Raw genomic sequence first — 20,943 nt, forward strand, 5'->3', positions numbered from 1 at the left:
AATAATAAAATCTTGTTTAAATTTGAGTTCTTGCCCGGAAACGTTAGAGGCACTCTTAAATCGTCATTTTTCATTACAAAATCGTCCAATCGTCATTCTAGTTGAAAATCCTCAAAATGACGACGGCGCCGTCAATCTGTCAACGCTGCGCTACGTATGTAGACAAAACCTACAATTTCTGTATCATTCGAGCTTGCCATTTCCAGTTCCGTTTGTTTCAGCTTAATTTTCATTTATTTATTCGTATTCCATTTGCCATTGCGTTCCGTTTGTTCGCTCACTTTGCTGCTCGCATTCAAGTCAGTTTTATTTTAGCCGCAAAGCCGTATGGGCGGTTTTGTTTAGGGGTGCCGCTAAATAATAATTGCTTTCTTGGTTAATTTTGTTTTCTAAGTAGCAAATTTAAATATTTAACAATTATACATTAAAAACATTTGTGACATAAAAATCAATGAAAATTTGCCAAACAGGCACCTGTTGTTTTTGAGTGCATTTTTTTTGTTTGCGTGCGAAACAAAAGTAAAAGCTCTCCCAAAATTGTGCTCTCCCGAAATGTGTTAAATATTCAAGGATAACTAAATATGTTCAGTTATCAGTGCGTCAATGTGAATATATTTGAAGAAAGAAATGTTTTTTATGTGCTACGTTTCATACGCAATAAATGCGCATTTCAATTTTTATTTCATATTAAGTCAGTTTGTGTTGGACTCCGGTTTTGAAAATGCTTAAAAGTGATATCCTCAATTATATATGTTTTAACGATTTTTGACCATCCCTTGCCCAATGTGGTTTAGTTCTTCAAAAAAGGCACTGAAGATGGCACAAAGCCGAAACCGGTTTGTCTGCATTGGACATTTTTTTAATATACAGCAGCGAACAGAAAAAAAGCAGAAGTGGACGTGTTTGGTTTGGAACGAACAACAGAGGGTTTCTTTGGTTCAGTTGCTTTTGTTAATTGGCACACTGGTAGGTTCCAGAGGCCAAAAATAAAAAAATCAAAGTGAAAAATTTGTCACCAAATGTGTCGTTAGTATCTCTTATTAGAACAGCCTTTTAAAAGATATATTTGTTTTTGTTGTATTCGAAATGTATGTACTCTTTAAGAATAGCTTCAAAAGTGAGGTTATGGTATTAGCTGGTTTTTGCTGTGTGAGAAAGTTAAAAACAAGTAAGGAAGGCTAAATTCGGGTGTAACCGAATATTACATACTCAGCTGAGAGCTTTGGAGACAAAATAAGGAAAATCACCATTTAGCAAAATGAACCTAGGGCAACCCTGGAATGTGTATGACATGGGTTTCAAATGGAAGGTATTAAAGAATATTTTAAAGGGAGTGGGCCATAGTTCTATAGGTGGATGCCATTTCGGATATCGCCATAAAGGTGGACCAGGGGTGACTCTAGAATGTGTGTTGTACGATATGGGTATCAAATGAAAGGTGTTAATGAGTATTTTAAAAGGGAGTGGGCCTTAATTCTATACGTGGACGCCTTTTCGAGATATCGCCATAAAGGAGGACCAGGGCCGATTTTGGTCGTTTTTCGCACGCCGCCGCCGAATGGCGAAAATATCGGGGCGGTGGCGCCGGCGGCGGCGTCCGGCGGGTTACTATATTTTCTACTCGTTTAAGACCGTTTAGGCCATTTATTGTTCATGTTGGTCGGACATGGTCAAAAGTGGTATCAACGGATGCGCATGTTGTTGTTGTTGTAGCGATAAGGACACTCCCCGAAGGCCTTGGGGAGTGTTATCGATGTTGATGGTCCTTTGCCGAATGCAGATCCAGCACGTTCCGATACCAAGCTCGACCATCTCGGGAATGATTTGTAATATAACCACATGCGACCTTCTTGGCCATCCCGCCCTCCCTGCCCCTACATCCATGAGTTCGGGGTTGCCAGAGCCTCGTCTGTTAATGAAACAGGATTCGCCACGGATAGGTGAGGTTGACAATTGGGTTTGGAGATGCTATGTATTGCGCTGGCAACTTGAAAGGGTTGCGCCACACAACCCCTTGAATCTGGTATTTTAGTCCCCTCATACGACAGGCATACCTACCGCGGGTATATTCTAACCCCAAACCCGCCTGGGGGATGCGCATCACTGCCAGTTATAAGAAACTAATTGCGAAATTTAACTCTTTCTAACTGTTCAAAAGTTATGTAAAAAAACCGGCGCTTTCGATGTCAGCATAACGCGGACTTTGCATCACCCAAATCACCAAGTTATTAAAACAAAACACTGAAAGAAAAGTTCTATAATAAATTTATATGCTCACTTTGCATATATTTTTTTTTTAATTAATAATGATCAATGAATTCAAATAAAATTACCCAAGGCGAACATGTTCTCAAATTGTCCTCAAATTGTTAAAAAAAGCAAATTATCCAAAAAAGTGCCGATTTAAAAAAAAAAAATTACATTGCCATTGGCTGAAAGAATAGCGAAATCAGTGATGCAAAATCCTTTAGTAGGTTCTAGGGGCATAAACACTCCTTTGAAATGATTCTTACCGCATACTCAAGTTGAAGATATATGATAAGGTTTGAAAAATCACTTGGGCTTACATTCAAAGATCTGTTGTTTATTTGCGAAATTACAATAGCGTCGGACATGTTAATTTTGATTTTCACACTTAATCCTTCAACACCCAAGTATCCCGGTTTGACATTTCCTAAAGTTGGCGGCCCTATCCCCAACCAGTCCCTTGGAGTGACTTACAATTATTATAGTCTATCAGCCAAGTTTAAATATCACCTACACGTTACGGCTCCTTTTACAAATGTGAATACGTAGGCACATATATTTACCAAGTGAGGCTCTGCCCTTCGCAAGAACACTTAAAGTAGCGAAGCAAAAGCTTTCCCAAGATAGTCGAACTAATTACCGTGTGTGCTACTATCCTAACGTAGTGAACAGTCGAACTAGTCTGAAAACTGAAGCTATGCGATCATCCATAAGGCCGGAAAAAAGCAGTTAACATCTTTCAACTTAAAATCCTTCGATTTTTATTCTAAAATATCGTTTAAATCAATGTTATGAACGCAAACGCCTTCAAACTTTGGTCTACATTTTAAAAGTTTTATCCAGGGTCCTTGTAAAATTTTAATTATGTAGATGCGCCGAGGATTATACGATTTTCACCCATGAGTTACGCAATGACATCCGAATAGTCACTCCCTAACGTTTCAAGGTCTTTCTCTGGTGTAGCTTGGCAGCAAAGCGCGACAAAAACATCCGTTAGAAAGTGTTCGGAGCTACACCTAGAGCTTCTAGGAAAGTGACATCGACGAAGGTACCTATGAGTTCGAAGTCGCTGTCCTATAGCTTCTGTGCTGGCATATGGTGTGAGGGTCAGGCGTGGTAGCGACTGTTGGTCGGGATTGCTACTGTCTTGGCACATCGAGAATTGTAGGTGGACAAAACCTTTCCTAAATATTATTTTTTTAAATATAAATATCAAGCTTTTTAAAGTAAGAATACCGGCGTTCGCCGGCGCGCCGATCGGCGTAAACCTCTAATATATGTAATACCACGAACAGTATTCCTGCCAAGATTCCAAGGGCTTTTGATTTCACAATGCAGAACCTCTTAATTTTCTTGTACTTAATATGGTAGGTGCCACACCCATTTTACAAAGTTTTTTCTAAAGTTATATTCTGCGTCAATAAGCCAATCCGATTACCATGTTTCATCTCTTTTTTCATATTTGGTATAGAATTATGGCATTTTTTTCATTTTTCACAATTTTCGATATCGAAAAAGTGGGCGTGGTCATAGTCGGATTTCGGCCATTTTTTATACCAAGATAAAGTGAGTTCAGATAAGTACGTGAACTAAGTTTAGTAAAGATATATCGATTTTTGCTCAAGTTATCGTGTTAACGGCCGAGCGGAAGGACAGACGGTCGACTATGTATAAAAACTGGGCGTGGCTTCAACCGATTTCGCCCTTTTTCACAGAAGACAGTTATCGTCATAGAATCTATGGCCCTACCAAATTTCACAAGGATAGATAAATTGTTGTTCGACTTATGGCATTAAAAGTATTCTAGACGAATTAAATGAAAAAGGGCGGCATTTTGAAATTTTCTTTTATTTTTGTATTTTGTTGCACCACATCATTACTGGAGTTGAATGTTGACATAATTTACTGATATACTGTAAATATATTAAATTTTTTGCTAAAGTTTGACTTTTAAAAAAAAATTTTTTTAAAGTGGGCGTGTTTGTCATCCGATTTTGCTAATTCTTATTTAGCACAAATATAGTAGTAGTAGGAGTAACGTGCCTGCCAAATTTCATCATGATATCTTCAACGACTGCCAAATTACAGCTTGCAAAACTTTTACATTACCTTCTTTTAAAAGTGGGCGGTGCCACGCCCAATGTCCAAAATTTTAATAATTTTCTATTTTGCGTCATAAGGTTAACGCACCTACCAAGTTTCATCGCTTTATCCGTCTTTGGTAATGAATTATCGCACTTTTTCGGTTTTTCGTAATTTTCGATATCGAAAGAGTGGGCGTGGTTGTAGTCCGATTTCGTTCAGGAACCTACATACCAAATTTCATCAGGATACCTCAAAATTCACTCAAGTTATCGTGTTTACGGAGGACGGAAATGGCTAAATGAATTTCTTTTTTCGCCCAGACCATTTTGATATATAGAAGTCTATATCTATCTCGATTAGTTTATGTCGTTATGCGAACAAAGTTAATATACTGTGTCAGTTCTGCTCAGCTGAGTATAATATAGTGCAAGTTTAAGCTATTTACAAATACATAAAATATCATTGTATTGAAATGAATAGAAATGAAATAATTTTAGTGTTTTTAGCTTTTTGTGTTTTTTTTTTTTTTGTTATTTAAAATTTCACCAGTGCCTTTATTAGTGTTTATTTGCACAAATATTTCAATTTCAATTGTTTTTGTTTTTATCGGCCTATTGATAAATCATTCAAGGTTCGAATCGAGCTCAAGGCCAGAACAATAATTTTTTTCTAATGATAATTATTGTTATTTTTTAATTTTTCTAAATTAGAAAAATTGTATTTTGTTTTTGGAATAGTAAGTAAAAAATTTTCAGACAATCTGCCATAGCTGCGCAGATAGATCCATTTCGAAGGGTGCTAAGCCTTCATCATCAGTACGCTTTAAGCATGCTGCGCTAACCATTTAGCTATACAGCGGTGGCTTGTTTGACTGGCAATTTTGCTACTTCCATTCCTTTTTACCAACTATATTTATTCAGTGTTACGCCATCTGGTGCAAATCACTGATAATGCTGGATTTTTGTTTATTGTTAATTACTTTGTTTGACCTTCCCAAGTGCTCATGGTTTATTAACAATTATTTTTGTTTTTAGCGGCCTATTGATAAATCATTCAAGGTTCGAATCGAGCTCAAGGCCAGAACAATAATTTTTTTTCTAATGATAATTATTGCTATTTTTTAATTTTTCTAAATTAGAAAAATTGTATTTTGTTTTTGGAATAGTAAGTAGAAAATTTTTCAGACAACCTGCCAGAACTGCGCAGATAGATCCATTTCGAAGGGTGCTAAGCCTTCATCATCAGTACGCTTTAAGCATGCTGCGCTAACCATTTAGCTATACAGCGGTGGTTTGTTTGACTGGCAAATTTGCTACTTCCATTCCTTTTTACCAACTATATTTATTCAGTGTTACGCCATCTGGTGCAAATCACTGATAATGCTGGATTTTTGTTTATTGTCAATTACTTTGTTTGACATTCCCAAGTGCTCATGGTTTATTAACAATTATTTTTGTTTTTAGCGGCCTATTGATAAATCATTCAAGGTTCGAATCGAGCTCAAGGCCAGAACAATAATTTTTTTTCTAATGATAATTATTGCAATTTTTTAATTTTTCTAAATTAGAAAAATTGTATTTTGTTTTTGGAATAGTAAGTAGAAAATTTTTCAGACAACCTGCCAGAACTGCGCAGATAGATCCATTTCGAAGGGTGCTAAGCCTTCATCATCAGTACGCTTTAAGCATGCTGCACTAACCATTTAGCTATACAGCGGTGGCTTGTTTGACTGGCAATTTTGCTACTTCCATTCCTTTTTACCAACTATATTTATTCAGTGTTACGCCATCTGGTGCAAATCACTGATAATGCTGGATTTTTGTTTATTGTCAATTACTTTGTTTGACATTCCCAAGTGCTCATGGTTTATTAACAATTATTTTTGTTTTTATCGGCCTATTGATAAATCATTCAAGGTTCGAATCGAGCTCAAGGCCAGAACAATAATTTTTTTTTCTAATGATAATTATTGTTATTTTTGAATTTTTCTAAATTAGAAAAATTGTATTTTGTTTTTGGAATAGTAAGTAGAAAATTTTTCAGACAACCTGCCAGAACTGCGCAGATAGATCCATTTCGAAGGGTGCTAAGCCTTCATCATCAGTACGCTTTAAGCATGCTGCACTAACCATTTAGCTATACAGCGGTGGCTTGTTTGACTGGCAATTTTGCTACTTCCATTCCTTTTTACCAACTATATTTATTCAGTGTTACGCCATCTGGTGCAAATCACTGATAATGCTGGATTTTTGTTTATTGTCAATTACTTTGTTTGACATTCCCAAGTGCTCATGGTTTATTAACAATTATTTTTGTTTTTATCGGCCTATTGATAAATCATTCAAGGTTCGAATCGAGCTCAAGGCCAGAACAATAATTCTTTTTTTCTAATGATAATTATTGTTATTTTTTAATTTTTCTAAATTAGAAAAATTGTATTTTGTTTTTGGAATAGTAAGTAGAAAATTTTTCAGACAACCTGCCAGAACTGCGCAGATAGATCCATTTCGAAGGGTGCTAAGCCTTCATCATCAGTACGCTTTAAGCATGCTGCGCTAACCATTTAGCTATACAGCGGTGGCTTGTTTGACTGGCAATTTTGCTACTTCCATTCCTTTTTACCAACTATATTTATTCAGTGTTACGCCATCTGGTGCAAATCACTGATAATGCTGGATTTTTGTTTATTGTCAATTACTTTGTTTGACATTCCCAAGTGCTCATGGTTTATTAACAATTATTTTTGTTTTTATCGGCCTATTGATAAATCATTCAAGGTTCGAATCGAGCTCAAGGCCAGAACAATAATTTTTTTTTTCTAATGATAATTATTGTTATTTTTGAATTTTTCTAAATTAGAAAAATTGTATTTTGTTTTTGGAATAGTAAGTAGAAAATTTTTCAGACAACCTGCCAGAACTGCGCAGATAGATCCATTTCGAAGGGTGCTAAGCCTTCATCATCAGTACGCTTTAAGCATGCTGCGCTAACCATTTAGCTATACAGCGGTGGTTTGTTTGACTGGCAAATTTGCTACTTCCATTCCTTTTTACCAACTATATTTATTCAGTGTTGCGCCATCTGGTGCAAATCACTGATAATGCTGGATTTTTGTTTATTGTCAATTACTTTGTTTGACATTCCCAAGTGCTCATGGTTTATTAACAATTGTTTTTGTTTTTATCGGCCTATTGATAAATCATTCAAGGTTCGAATCGAGCTCAAGGCCAGAACAATAATTTTTTTTTTCTAATGATAATTATTGTTATTTTTTAATTTTTCTAAATTAGAAAAATTGTATTTTGTTTTTGGAATAGTAAGTAGAAAATTTTTCAGACAACCTGCCAGAACTGCACAGATACATCCATTTCGAAGGGTGCTAAGCCTTCATCATCAGTACGCTTTAAGCATGCTGCGCTAACCATTTAGCTCTACAGCGGTGGTTTGTTTGACTGGCAAATTTGCTACTTCCATTCCTTTTTACCAACTATATTTATTCAGTGTTACGCCATCTGGTGCAAATCACTGATAATGCTGGATTTTTGTTTATTGTCAATTACTTTGTTTGACATTCCCAAGTGCTCATGGTTTATTAACAATTGTTTTTGTTTTTATCGGCCTATTGATAAATCATTCAAGGTTCGAATCGAGCTCAAGGCCAGAACAATATTTTTTTTTTCTAATGATAATTATTGTTATTTTTTAATTTTTCTAAATTAGAAAAATTGTATTTTGTTTTTGGAATAGTAAGTAGAAAATTTTTCAGACAACCTGCCAGAACTGCGCAGATAGATCCATTTCGAAGGGTGCTAAGCCTTCATCATCAGTACGCTTTAAGCATGCTGCGCTAACCATTTAGCTATACAGCGGTGGTTTGTTTGACTGGCAAATTTGCTACTTCCATTCCTTTTTACCAACTATATTTATTCAGTGTTGCGCCATCTGGTGCAAATCACTGATAATGCTGGATTTTTCTTTATTGTCAATTACTTTGTTTGACATTCCCAAGTGCTCATGGTTTATTAACAATTGTTTTTGTTTTTATCGGCCTATTGATAAATCATTCAAGGTTCGAATCGAGCTCAAGGCCAGAACAATAATTTTTTTCTAATGATAATTATTATTATTTTTTAATTTTTCTAAATTAGAAAAATTGTATTTTGTTTTTGGAATAGTAAGTATAAAATTTTTCAGACAACCTGCCATAGCTGCGCAGATAGATCCATTTCGAAGGGTGCTAAGCCTTCATCATCAGTACGCTTTAAGCATGCTGCGCTAACCATTTAGCTATACAGCGTTGGTTTGTTTGACTGGCAAATTTGCTACTTCCATTCCTTTTTACCAACTATATTTATTCAGTGTTGCGCCATCTGGTGCAAATCACTGATAATGCTGGATTTTTCTTTATTGTCAATTACTTTGTTTGACATTCCCAAGTGCTCATGGTTTATTAACAATTGTTTTTGTTTTTATCGGCCTATTGATAAATCATTCAAGGTTCGAATCGAGCTCAAGGCCAGAACAATAATTTTTTTCTAATGATAATTATTATTATTTTTTAATTTTTCTAAATTAGAAAAATTGTATTTTGTTTTTGGAATAGTAAGTAGAAAATTTTTCAGACAACCTGCCATAGCTGCGCAGATAGATCCATTTCGAATGGTGCTAAGCCTTCATCATCAGTACGCTTTAGGCATGCTGCGCTAACATTTAATTTAGAGTTCTCTGGAAAAAGTTTAAAAAAATCAAAACGAGTTTCGAAAGTCTGATATTTTGAAAGAAGTTAAGAAGTACGGTTTCTGTGCTATATCGTTGTTTGCACCTTACTTATTCAAATAAGCTTTGAACAAAAAAAAAAAAAAAGGAGACTGTTTGCAATCACAACTTTTGTACATTCAATGGCTGTAAGCAAAACGTAATTGCAAGTTTTTACTTCCGCATGGTTGTAGATTGTATTATTTATATAATTAGTGAGTGTGCACTGATTGAACGCGGAACGTGATTGCAATCATTGATTAAATGTAAAACGTGAATGCAATGAATTACGCTAAGGTAAATTGCAGATTGAAATTGTTACAATCACAATAAATGCAATCATATCTGATTGTAATTAATATTAATTAAATTCTGTTTATATTTTTGTTTGCAATTAAATTTGATTGCAATATATTACAGCTGTTTTCCTTTATCAACAGACGTGTTATATACATAATATGTAGCTATGTAATATGAACTCTAGTCTGAATGCATCTTTCGTCCTCTCCTACCACATGAGGGCAACTAATTTTCACTTAATTTTACTCAGTTGAGCAGAGCTCACAGAGTATATTAACTTTGATTGGATAAATATAGACTTCCATATATAAAAATCATCAGGATCGAAAAAAAATTTGACTGAGCCATGTCCGTCCGTCTGTCCGTTAACACGATAACTTGAGTAAATTTTGAGGTATCTTGATGAAATTTAGTATGTAGGTTCCCGGGCACTCATCTCAGATCGCTATTTAAAATGAACGAAATTGGACCATAACCACGCCCACTTTTTCGATATCGAAAATTTCGAAAAACCGAAAAAGTGCGATGAAACTTGGTAGGTGGGTTGACCTTACGACACAGAATATAAAATTAGTAAACTTTTGGACAATGGGCGTAGCACCGCCCGCTTTTAAAAGAAGGTAATTTAAAAGTTTTCCAAGCTGTAATTTGGCAGCCGTTCAAGATATCATGATGAAATTTGGCACATATTACTATATGTGTGCTCAATAAAAATTAGCAAAAGCGGATCACGAACACGCCCACTTAAAAAAAAATTTTTTTTTTTCAATTAAAATTTTAACAAAAAATTTTATATCTTTACAGTATATAAGTAAATTATGTAAACATTCAACCCCAGTAATGATATGGTGCAACAAAAGACAAAAATAAAAGAAAATTGCAAAACGGGCGTGGCTCCGCTCTTTTTCATTGCCATAAATTGAACAAAAATTTACCAATCCTTGTGAAATTTGGTAGGGGTATAGATTCTATGACGATAACTGTTTTCTGGAAAAATGGGCGAAATCGGTTGACGCCACGCCCAGTTTTTATACACAGACGGCCGTCTGTCCTTCCGCTCGACCGTTAACACGATAACTTGAGCAAAAATCGATATATCTTTACTAAACTTAGTTCACGTACTTATCTGCACTCGCTTTATCTTTGTATAAAAAATGGCCGAAATCCGACTATAATATCACTTCCTTTTAAAATACTAATTAGCATCTTTCAGTTGATACCCATATCGTACAAACACATTCTAGAGTCACCCCTGGTCCACCTTTATGGCGATATCTCGAAAGGCGAAAGGGCGTCCACCCATAGAACTAAGGCCCACTCTCTTTTAAAATGCTCATTAACACCTTTCATTTGATACCCATATCGTACAAACACATTCTAGAATCACCCCTGGTCATTTATTCAGCATTTATAGTATGTGCTTGCAAAATTGTCGACATGTGCATGCACGACCGTATGTGTGTGTGCGATTTCGCGCGCTTCAACTGTTGCTTGCAGCGTTCCTATATCGTTTGTGTACCAACAAAAAACAAGCAATGTGAACATAAATGCCTTTAAGGATAGTTGCTGTGTCAGCAGCAGGCAATACCCTACATGGCAAAAAGCAGATAAAATAGATATGAAAAAAAGTAAAACGATGGCGCCCTATAGGAAACTTTTGAGCCTTTCGCCTTTTTATAGATTTCAAAAAGTATATTCTATTACAAGTGGTTTGGAAGTGCTTCAACGATATCATAACTACTTACAAAGAGCATAAAAATAATTTGTTTTTTCATACTCATGGTGTAGTTAGAAATTATCGTACAGTAAATAAAAACCAGTAGGCAATGGCTATATTCAGATGAATAAGACAATTTTTGAAGTACCTAAGGACTCTTACAACCTTCTTTTAATTTCGCCCTCTCACAAAGTATCTTACGTCCAGTGAGGACCTATTTCCCTATTTCTCTTCCTCAGAGATATCAGTTTTTAATGTAAAAATTTGGGGGTGACTGTATTCCCCTCAAGAATTTCTTTACCTAATCCAATATCATAAAATTTGATATGTGTAGAGTAGAAAAGCTTACGCGTTGCCTAAGTCCTGGATTAGCGACACGTCAAACGAACCTTCCTCAAGGTCTAGGAGGAGTTCGCTACGCGCTACTTTACTATAATGCATGTTTCTTTATAAGACTCTCACTACCCTTGGACTGTTTTTCACCCTCCAACACCTTCGTCGCGACGTCTACTTCATCCTCTTGACCTTTTGGTTTAAGGCGTTCGAGGTCCCTTTCAACATCGCAGGCTTCTTGCATGTAAGAGGTGTTATTCTCTTGAAATATCTGTGTTAGGTGTTTAGCTGTCAGAGTCGCAGCACCATTTTGCTCTTTGTCTTCCTCCAACACCTTTCCCTTCGAAGTTAGGATTATTATATTGGAGATTTATTTTTTACTGAGTCCTTGTCTCTTCATTCTGCCGTGCGAAGGTTTTTTCTTCTCGTACTGGTAACAGTACCGAGGGTTTCTCACAGCATGACTCTTGAACAGCCATCGACTTACTTCTGTCACCTCACAGGCCTATTCCAAGCGCCGTTTCTCCAGGTTTGTTGAGTCGAACACCACTTCTAAGCTCTGGATAATTTTTAGCACTGCACTGCAAAGTGAGAGAGCTCTCTTTCTATCGCTTCTCCGGAATCTTCTCAAGTCTACTTCTCCGTTAGTTCCATCATGGAGCTCGTAGATTCTCCACTACTTTCGCTTCCAGATCCCGACGCATCGCTTGTAGCGCTTTTTTCCCCTTTTCTCATTCTGCTTATTAACTGAGATCCTGAGTTGTTCATATTGTTCGTACGGCTACCTGCCCAACAAGGCGGGCTCGACCCTGTAATATCAAATTTGCGGAAGAAAATCGTCCGCCACTCCAACAAAGTCCGTTACTGTTATACGACCAGCGTTATTTCACGATGAGGTGCTTCGTTGATATGCAGTCTAATATGGATGCAAATTATCCAATAGGTGCGGTCCGAATACCGGAGCTTCTGATATAGCACGTTGCTCGTATACAAAGTTTAATCCGAATTGGTTTAGTAGTTTTTGAGACAGATTGTGGTATACAATGAATTAATGAAAACATTAGTTATGGTTTTGCGGTAAACCTACTAAAAATACTTTTTCTTTAAATCTCTTTTATTTTGATACCCATATTGATAATTTTTATACTGTTTTATTAAACTTATCAGTGGCAACACCACTCAGGGAATATGCTAATTTTCATACCAATCGTCGAATGAGTGTTTTTAGACATCTGGAAATAAACAACTAAACAAGAGAGCTTACATGGTAGCCCATCGACTTATATAAAATTTTGTTTGAAGGAATTGATATAATCTAGAACAGAATTAAGGTTAGGTGGCAACCATTCATTTTTTCTTACCTTTTCCCACTTAAGTTTCCTACAGGCCTTACGTTCATCATCCAACCAATAATTCAACGCACACTATCTTATTTTGCATGCCCATAGTCATAGAGTCATCGTCGGCAAGTAACAGTGTCATTATCGTCAGCATTCGTAAAAGTTCAAGTTGCTTTTTAATTGCAAACGGCCTTGAGGTGTCAGGAGATGCACACACATACATACTTGTATGATGCGCGGCAAAAATGTATATCTAAACAAAAAAATTTGCTCGTATTCGCAAATTTATCTTTTTTGCTAAACTCAACGCAGCTTTTTTAGCATTCCACCTGAAATTGCAATTGCCACTACTAGCGCTACAAGAACAACAAACCGTCCTACTTGGTCACTATATACCTTCGTGTGTGTGTATAAGATGTAATATTTAAGTATGTCTCCGCCGTCATCATCAGTTACAGCAACACAACATTGGCGTCAACATACTCATATATCACTCTGGCACTTCGGTTCTTCCGCTTTCTCTTATTTTCGATGGTAACTTTTATCCGATTCTATGTTAGTTTCTGACTTTTGATGAAAATGTTTTCTTTAGTTGTCGCTTACTTATACAAACTAGTGTAACTACTGTTGATGAGAATTCTTATGTTTGTTTGTGTAGATGTTTGTTTGCATGTTCTTTGCGTTTACGAGAGTTGTTGATGAATGATGTTGGCCTGCGGTTGACTTGAATTCTTTCACCGCTCACTCAGTCGTTTGCTGCTACTTGTGCTTGCTGCCGAGTGTAATGAAATTTTCAGCGTTGTCATTAACATGTGTCCTCTTCTAGCCCCACAGTCATGCAGCCGGATATTCTGTACTGTGCGACGTTGCTTGTGGTAAACCTGAACATAATCTACCTGTGGGGTTTGCAATTTTTGCATTTTTTTCTTCTCAGACCTCGTCTGTTGATATTCATGCTATTTACAAATATTTGTATGTATGTATGTATGCAAGCATGATGCATGTAATCTCTTTTTATAACATTTTCATTAGAAATTAGTAAACGAGAAATGGAAATATAGGCGGAAATCGACTTTGTGTCGGTATTGGTTACCCAACTGTTTCCCAAATGGATTAAGCGTGTCTGCCTCTACTTTGAGGTTGAAGTAAGTGTGCTTAAATAGCTGGGCATGCTGCCACTGTGGTATTGGGCCCATCTTGTTGTTGTTTGTAACCCCACTAAATTTGTAGGCGCCCGTCACTTGCACTGCAGTAAATAACGACTACCTGGGTTGCTGTTTGATCGCATAATTTCCGAGTGTAACGCGCTGGATTATGGCTTCTTGAATTTGAGCTGGTAAATAGGCGATCAAGTACTTTGGTTGTTTTCCTCATTAGGGTATGCACTTTGTCGATGGTGGTAGGACTTTTTTTCTCGGGCGTTGTGGCAGCGCACTGCCCTCAACTCCATAGTGTCCAACTATGTGGATGCTCTTAAGTGGGTTCCCACAAAAGATTAAGGCGCTACAAGCGTCGCACCTGACTTTAATACCGAAAGTGGTGGAAAGTTATGAGCACCGTGATAGGACGGCAGGTGAACTCCAATGTACAAGAAGAGTGGACTATACACTAAAAGAAAAAGGCTAGTTAAATTAACCGAAATACGGTTCAATTCATCCGAAATTTCTGTCAATTTTTATCCATCGCAAGAAGATGTTGAATCAACTGCGCACAAATCGTTGATTCGTAATTGACCGTTTTAATAGTCAAATGAACAAAACAAGTTGTTGCACAGCTTTGTACGAAAGTATCTATGTTGCCATATACATACATACGTAAATATGTGAATACATAAATACGCATGCTTGCTATATATACATACATATGTACGCACTTACTAAAAAAACAGTGTAAGGCGCGATAACCTCCGAAGAGGTCTAAGGCCGAGCTTCTCTTCCAATTTGCGTCGTGCTCCTTTTTTCCTAAAAATTGGCGGGAGGGGACCTACTTGTTTTATGCCGACTCTGAACGGCATCTACGAGGCAGATGAGTTTTCACTGAGAGCTTTTCATTGCAGAAGTACACTCGGAGCGCTTGCTAAACACTGCCGAGGGGCGACCCTGCTTAGAAAAATTTTCTTCTAATGGAAAAATCTTATCTCTAAAATTTTGATGTTGCTTTGCCCGGCGTGCGAACCCAGGGCATACGGTGGGGCAGGCGGAGCACGCTACCATCACACCTCGATGGCACTTACTACTAACCAAACATCAATTGGGCTACATCAGCTATGCTGGCACACATTAAACATTACACACTTTATAATTTTGTTTTATTAAACGCACTTTCACCAAATTTTATATTTTATAATTTATTTAATTTATAGTTTTGAACTTCGCTTTGCAAATAGAAATGAAAATAGTAGTTACAAAACTGATTCTCAATTCTTTCAGTTGCAGCTCAGCTCATTCTCAATTTCTTCTCCCGCATGTAGTTGCCACACTTGATTGTTTCGAACAAAACTTAAGTATAAACGTTTGACATAACATTTTAAATAGAGAACTTGTAAGTTATAGAAAAGTAAAGAATCAAATCGCAGGAAGGTAATTCACCACTGGAGTAACTTTACATGTAATTCGGCAAGTTTAATTTTCGTAACACTTTAAGTTGAAACGATTCCAAAACAACTCAAACTTTTATTTTGTCGGAAACATCAACATTAAAAAATGATGTTTTTTTATTATCTTATTAAATTCGTTCGAGTGAGTGAAAATATATAAAAACTTGAACAAAATGTTACTAACTTTGGAAAAATCCTGTTCTTTCAAACAAAACTTTTGCAACAAGAGGGCGCAATTTTGCATTTCGCTTGGACGAGAAGTTGCAAAATTGTACCCGATAGATAGGTGTCCCGGTATCTCGTAATCTTTGCACAGTAAATTCAAAAAAGGGTTTTTCGTTTTGTATTGATAACTGAAAAACTAGTTTTATGTTGTTTTCCCATTTTGTGTGTTTTTTCGATTTGGTGGTTTTCTTATTTTGGTGTTTTTTTAACAAGTGGCACCATCGTCATAAGTATAAAGTAGATAGCGCAGTGAGCGTAAAATTCTGTCTGAAATTTGACTGCTGATCGCTGTTGAAATAACCAGTGCGATCAGTTGTGTTAACAAAAAAAATTAGTTAGATTGATTAGGAATCTGTCAATTTTCCAGAATTTTGTCAACTTAAGAGCGACAATTTCTCTTCTGTTGAAATGACTAAACTAATTTGTTCGCTTGACAAAGAACTCGGTCGAATTAACTTAATCCGATCGATTTCACCGAATCTCCGTTAAGTCAAGAACAACAGAACAGATTTGTATATTTTACTAGCACTATTTCTTTCAGTGTAGTACGAATAAGAGAGAGTGAAAGAACCCTCTCACACTAACAGGTAAGAATTGTCCAGTGCTCAGGTGCCGTGGTCATGAGAAGAGCTGTGCTACGAGAAAACCTCTATACTGCAACCGGTTCGAGAAGGAAGAAAGTTTAGGCAGAATGAAAAGGCAGCGACCGGTTGTTATCGATAAGTCTGTTTTCAAGAGACAGATAGGACCCAGTTGTGAGACAGGCTAGGCGTGTCGACAAGAAATCTGAGCTTTAAGCTGTAGAACAAAGGGACACCCCTCCGCCCAACCATTAGTTCATTTCTTTATATGAAATTTTGTTTATGTTAGAAAATTTAAGATTTTGAGGAAATAGAAAAATTTAAAATAATAGTACAACATAGAAAGCAAATTTTATAATAAAACAATGGTAACTCTTATGATCTGCGGTTTTTAGATTAAAAAGGCTTACTGTCTTTGCCAGGTGCTCGAAATATAGCCGCCCGTAGTACCAGGCATACCTTTCGGGGAGTGTCTTTATCGCTACAACAACAACGACTGAGAATGAACAAAAAATTTATACTTGGCACTATTCGAATTTGCCGTATCACTGTCGAGGGTCGACTCCAATTAGAAAAACTTTTATATTTGAATAAACTAGTGAGATGATGCTTTGTCCGGGTCTTTAGCCCGAGACCTTTGTTGTGGTAGGCGGAGCACGCTACGACCACACCACAAACTTTGTACATGATCTTCCTGCCGAATAGGGACCGCCTTTTCTGATGGTGTTTCTTATCTTGTGTTGAATATACTTTATGATGATGATTTACTGATGATGATTAGCACCCTTCGAAATGGATCTATCTGCGCAGCTATGGCAGGTTGTCTGAAACATTTTCTACTTACTATTCCAAAAACAAAATACAACCTTTCAAATTTAGAAAAATTAAAAATAACAATAATTATCATTAGAAAAAAATTATTGTTCTGGCCTTGAGCTCGAATCGAACCTTGAATCATTTATCAATAGGCCGATAAAAACAAAAACAATTGTTATGCAACAATTATAAACAACAGAATGAAATATCAACGTAATCTCCCTATTTCTTTTGTGTTATCGATGCACGAAGCTCTCATCAAAAATTGTCATGCTTCAACTTACACTACACACTTTTCAGATTTCAATTTGCTTCTACTTAAAGAGTTGCATTGGTCTTTGCACACTGCCACCTGCTTCCTTTCAGCAATATGTGCCGACAGTTCTTCCATCATGCTTTATTATTTCAGTATGATACCTTCGATTGCCAACATAATCCATGCTCTTTAAGTATGTGTTGCTATCCTTTACGTTGTAAGGGTATTTCAGTTGCTATTGCATTTTAAAAGTAATAAGGAATGTAGTTTTCTCTTAGTACTTGAAATTCGACGCTATTCAATAGCTTGTTGTGACAACTTGAGAACAAAATTATTGTATTTCCACAAATCTTACATAGCTCAGGTGCATACAAGTATTTCACAGTCAGTAATCTATTTGCTAGCCAATATCACATCACATTTCCGAGTTTTACCTATAGAAGTTGTTTACTTAGTTATTTTGTACCGCCAGCAATTCTTTTCGTCGCAAAGAAACTGCACGCTTTTCCTATTTGTAGTTTACCTTTCATATATCCTTTTTCAAGTTCAAAATAAACAAACCTTTTCTAAGAAATACGATACTCGTTGTCAACAGTTAAGCTACATATGTACATATATATATTTCCCCTACATGATCTAAGGTTTAGTTCTTATAGGATGTAAAAGCTTTTGCGTATTTGAGTTCAGACACATACATATACAGCAGGGAACATGAAATTGGCAGTGACAATTTTTATAAAATTTCGTCAATTAAAATCTCTTCTTCTTTTCGAAGGTTTAACAAAACTTCCATGATATTAGTAACTGAGACTATGCAAACCAATTCCAAAAACATTGTGGTAAACATTTTTTTAATTATGCAGTTTTGTAGCCCAATCAATTTAGCTCCAACAAAGTACCAGTTACAGGTCTTTTAAATTCGTATTAATTTTTGAAAATTTTTTTTTCCGAAGGTCGTTTAACATTTTCTTCCATACGAAGGGCGCGTCGCCTTATTTTTTTATGGAAGAAAATCAAAAATACTCCTCGAAAAAAACTTTTTTAAAAATCAATGCGAATTTGTAAAGGCTTACAAATTGTACTTTGTTAGACTAAAAGTGATTGCGCTAAAACCACATACTAAAAAAAAAAAATAATAACATTCAAAAAACTTTGCTAAGTTTGAAATTTAGCAGTTTCTTATTAAATTATCGAAAATAAAGAGAGAATTTAATTGCCGGAATTTGATAAAAATGTTCGCTGCTGTTTTCGTGTTCACTACTGTATGTGTGTACTATTGCTGAAAAAAAAAAACATTTTTCAATAGCGGTGATGTTTGTAATCCGTTGGCTATTTTCATCCGTTCACTCATGATCCCCAAATTAAAAAAAAGTGGTACCTGTTCTATTTGTTGCGGAAGGAATAGTGTGACCTTAATGAAATCCTGAGGTTAACGTATGCTCTTTTTAAAGCTACCACTATAAACAAACGCTAATATTTTGGTATCCTAATGGCAGCCTATGAATATTTTGGCAACCTTAAGTTTGTATAGTGAATGACAAAATTGTTTATGCTTTGGCCTTAGAAAAATTATCCTTTAAGCCATATGCTTACGCAAATATTGCATTTGCTACCATTTCTTTTCCACAGCAATACTAACTTTGTATCACAAAAAAATATCATATAAAGTTTTCCGGTGAGCTTTCGAAGTAACAGTCACAACACGAGTCCATTCGCCAGCCAAACGTAACTATCGTAGGATTGTAAGTAATATCGTGCGGGCTGGTACCCGACGTTTTATAGTACCATGTACACGTCCGCAGTTTTGCAGGGTGCTTAGATATTATTTATTTAGTATTAAAGTCTTTTTCTTCTTCCTTTAGCGATAAAGACAATCCCAAAAGTTTTAAGGAGTGTTATCGATCCTGTGCCGAATAAATGTAGATACGGTACGTTCCAATAACAAGATTCATTAATCTACTAGCCTGACTATCTTAGGAGTGATTTAATATGACCTCCTTGAACCTTCTTCGACACCTCCTGCTCCCGCTCTGTAGGTCCACTAAAAACCATTCGAAAAATAGAACTGGCAATTTTCAAGCGAACTGCACATCTTCTTAGTACTTCCTTAAAGAAAAAAAATAATCTAATAAAGAGTTTGTGCTGAAGTCGGCCAAAGAACAGATACAATGCATTTTTAATATAAAATGAAAGCTTTATGGCTGGAAAAAATATGATGCAATTTAAGTTTTTTGCACTCCTCTACGCGTTTGGAAACTTCCGAGTCTTCCTCAGGGAGTATTCCATTAATTTGCTAAATTTGTATGGCAAGCATATTTTTGATTAATAGCAACACAATAAAACAATTCTAATTATTATAGCTATCGGAAAACGCCCGGAGGAAAAAAAAGTTAAATCTTTTCTTACATTCTACCGGACAGTATATAAAATGGATTGTATCTGTTCATTGAACGACTTCATCACCAGCAGTTTATTAATATATCGTTTATTCTAGGAAGGTATTAAATAAAAATAGTTTGCTTGAAACTATCAATTTCTTATGGGACAGGAGAGCGGGAGCGGAAATCAACCACTATCACACATCGAAAATGCCTCCCCTATCCAGCTCGGCGTTTCTCGATGCTCGTAATTCATATCGTTAAAGCTAATACTTTGTAAGGATGTTAACGCAGGAATAGTTTGAGCAACTTCTTGCATTGCATTGCATATAAACACTATATCGGCATAGGGGCCTCCATTCTAAAGAAGTCTTCTTTCTGTGCCATTGGATATTATGATCAACAGCTACTTTCACTACACATGAGAACATCACCAATGCTTTAATTTATATACTTTTCTGTTTTCGGGAAATAAGAAAATAATTTTTGTGAGAAGATACCCCAAGAGTCACTTCACTGACACCCATCCGCAGTATATGTATGATGAGATTTAAGATCTAAGACTAACGACTAAAAGTTATCGTACAAAAATCCGGCAAAAAAACGTACATAGATAAACTTCTTTTATAATTATTTTAATAAATTTCATATTAGCTCGTCTAAGCAGGATTTTAATTAAACACAAAGCCCTCTCTCTCTCTTTGAAAGCCAACAGCCAACACAACTAAAGTATTTGCGCTAATTTTCTTTTTCACCTGAATGGTTAACCCTTCAACCAACGTACAACTGAAACTAGACATTTACGTATGCTTTTGGCCTTTTGCACACTGAACGGGTTTTGCAAACGCATTGCAAAATAACACAAGAAAGAATGCAACAGTGAGAAATTATGCTGCTTGCGAAAATTTAAAAAGTCACTAAAAAAGTTGATTTATAATGGTGATGTTAACTAGAAGCACTCTTTATGAATTATTTAAAAGAAATTAACAAAAACAACGTACATAAATACAAATAGAAATAACAGAAAAACAAAGTAGAAACAAGCCAACGCAGGGGAAAAACAAAACGAACTACTGAGAATTACTGTAGGGCATTTAATAGTAAACATTTCTGAGGACTTGCAAAAGAAATAAGAGCAAACAGACTGCGTTGGAGGCAAACAATTAGATCAGCAGTAGACGAGAACTCGCATATTAACATATATAAATAGTACGGACGCCAGTTTTCACGATCCCGCATTTTTCGTCTTTACTATTATTCATGCTTGAACATAGACCTTCATTCGGCAAAAGGAATTCGAGACATACCCTGGTG

At 36.0% G+C, this 20,943-nt stretch overlaps 1 protein-coding gene across 5 annotated transcripts in view; it reads left to right on the forward strand.

Moving 5' to 3' along the window:
- Nucleotides 1–295: 295 nt before the first annotated feature.
- The window catches only part of alpha-Man-Ia (alpha-Mannosidase class I a), a 192,454-nt gene continuing 171,806 nt past the window's right edge, over nucleotides 296–20,943 (forward strand). For 3 of the 5 annotated variants that reach the window (XR_010953012.1, XM_067783657.1, XM_067783658.1), the window contains exon 1: nucleotides 303–519. The gene's annotated coding sequence lies outside the window, so the exon portion shown is untranslated. Of the gene's footprint in view, nucleotides 520–20,943 lie in introns of all 5 variants that reach the window. The other 2 variants (XM_067783661.1, XM_067783660.1) reach the window with 2 other exon arrangements.

Source organism: Eurosta solidaginis, chromosome 4 (assembly GCF_040869045.1).
Source record: "Eurosta solidaginis isolate ZX-2024a chromosome 4, ASM4086904v1, whole genome shotgun sequence".
Lineage (NCBI taxonomy): Eukaryota > Metazoa > Arthropoda > Insecta > Diptera > Tephritidae > Eurosta > Eurosta solidaginis.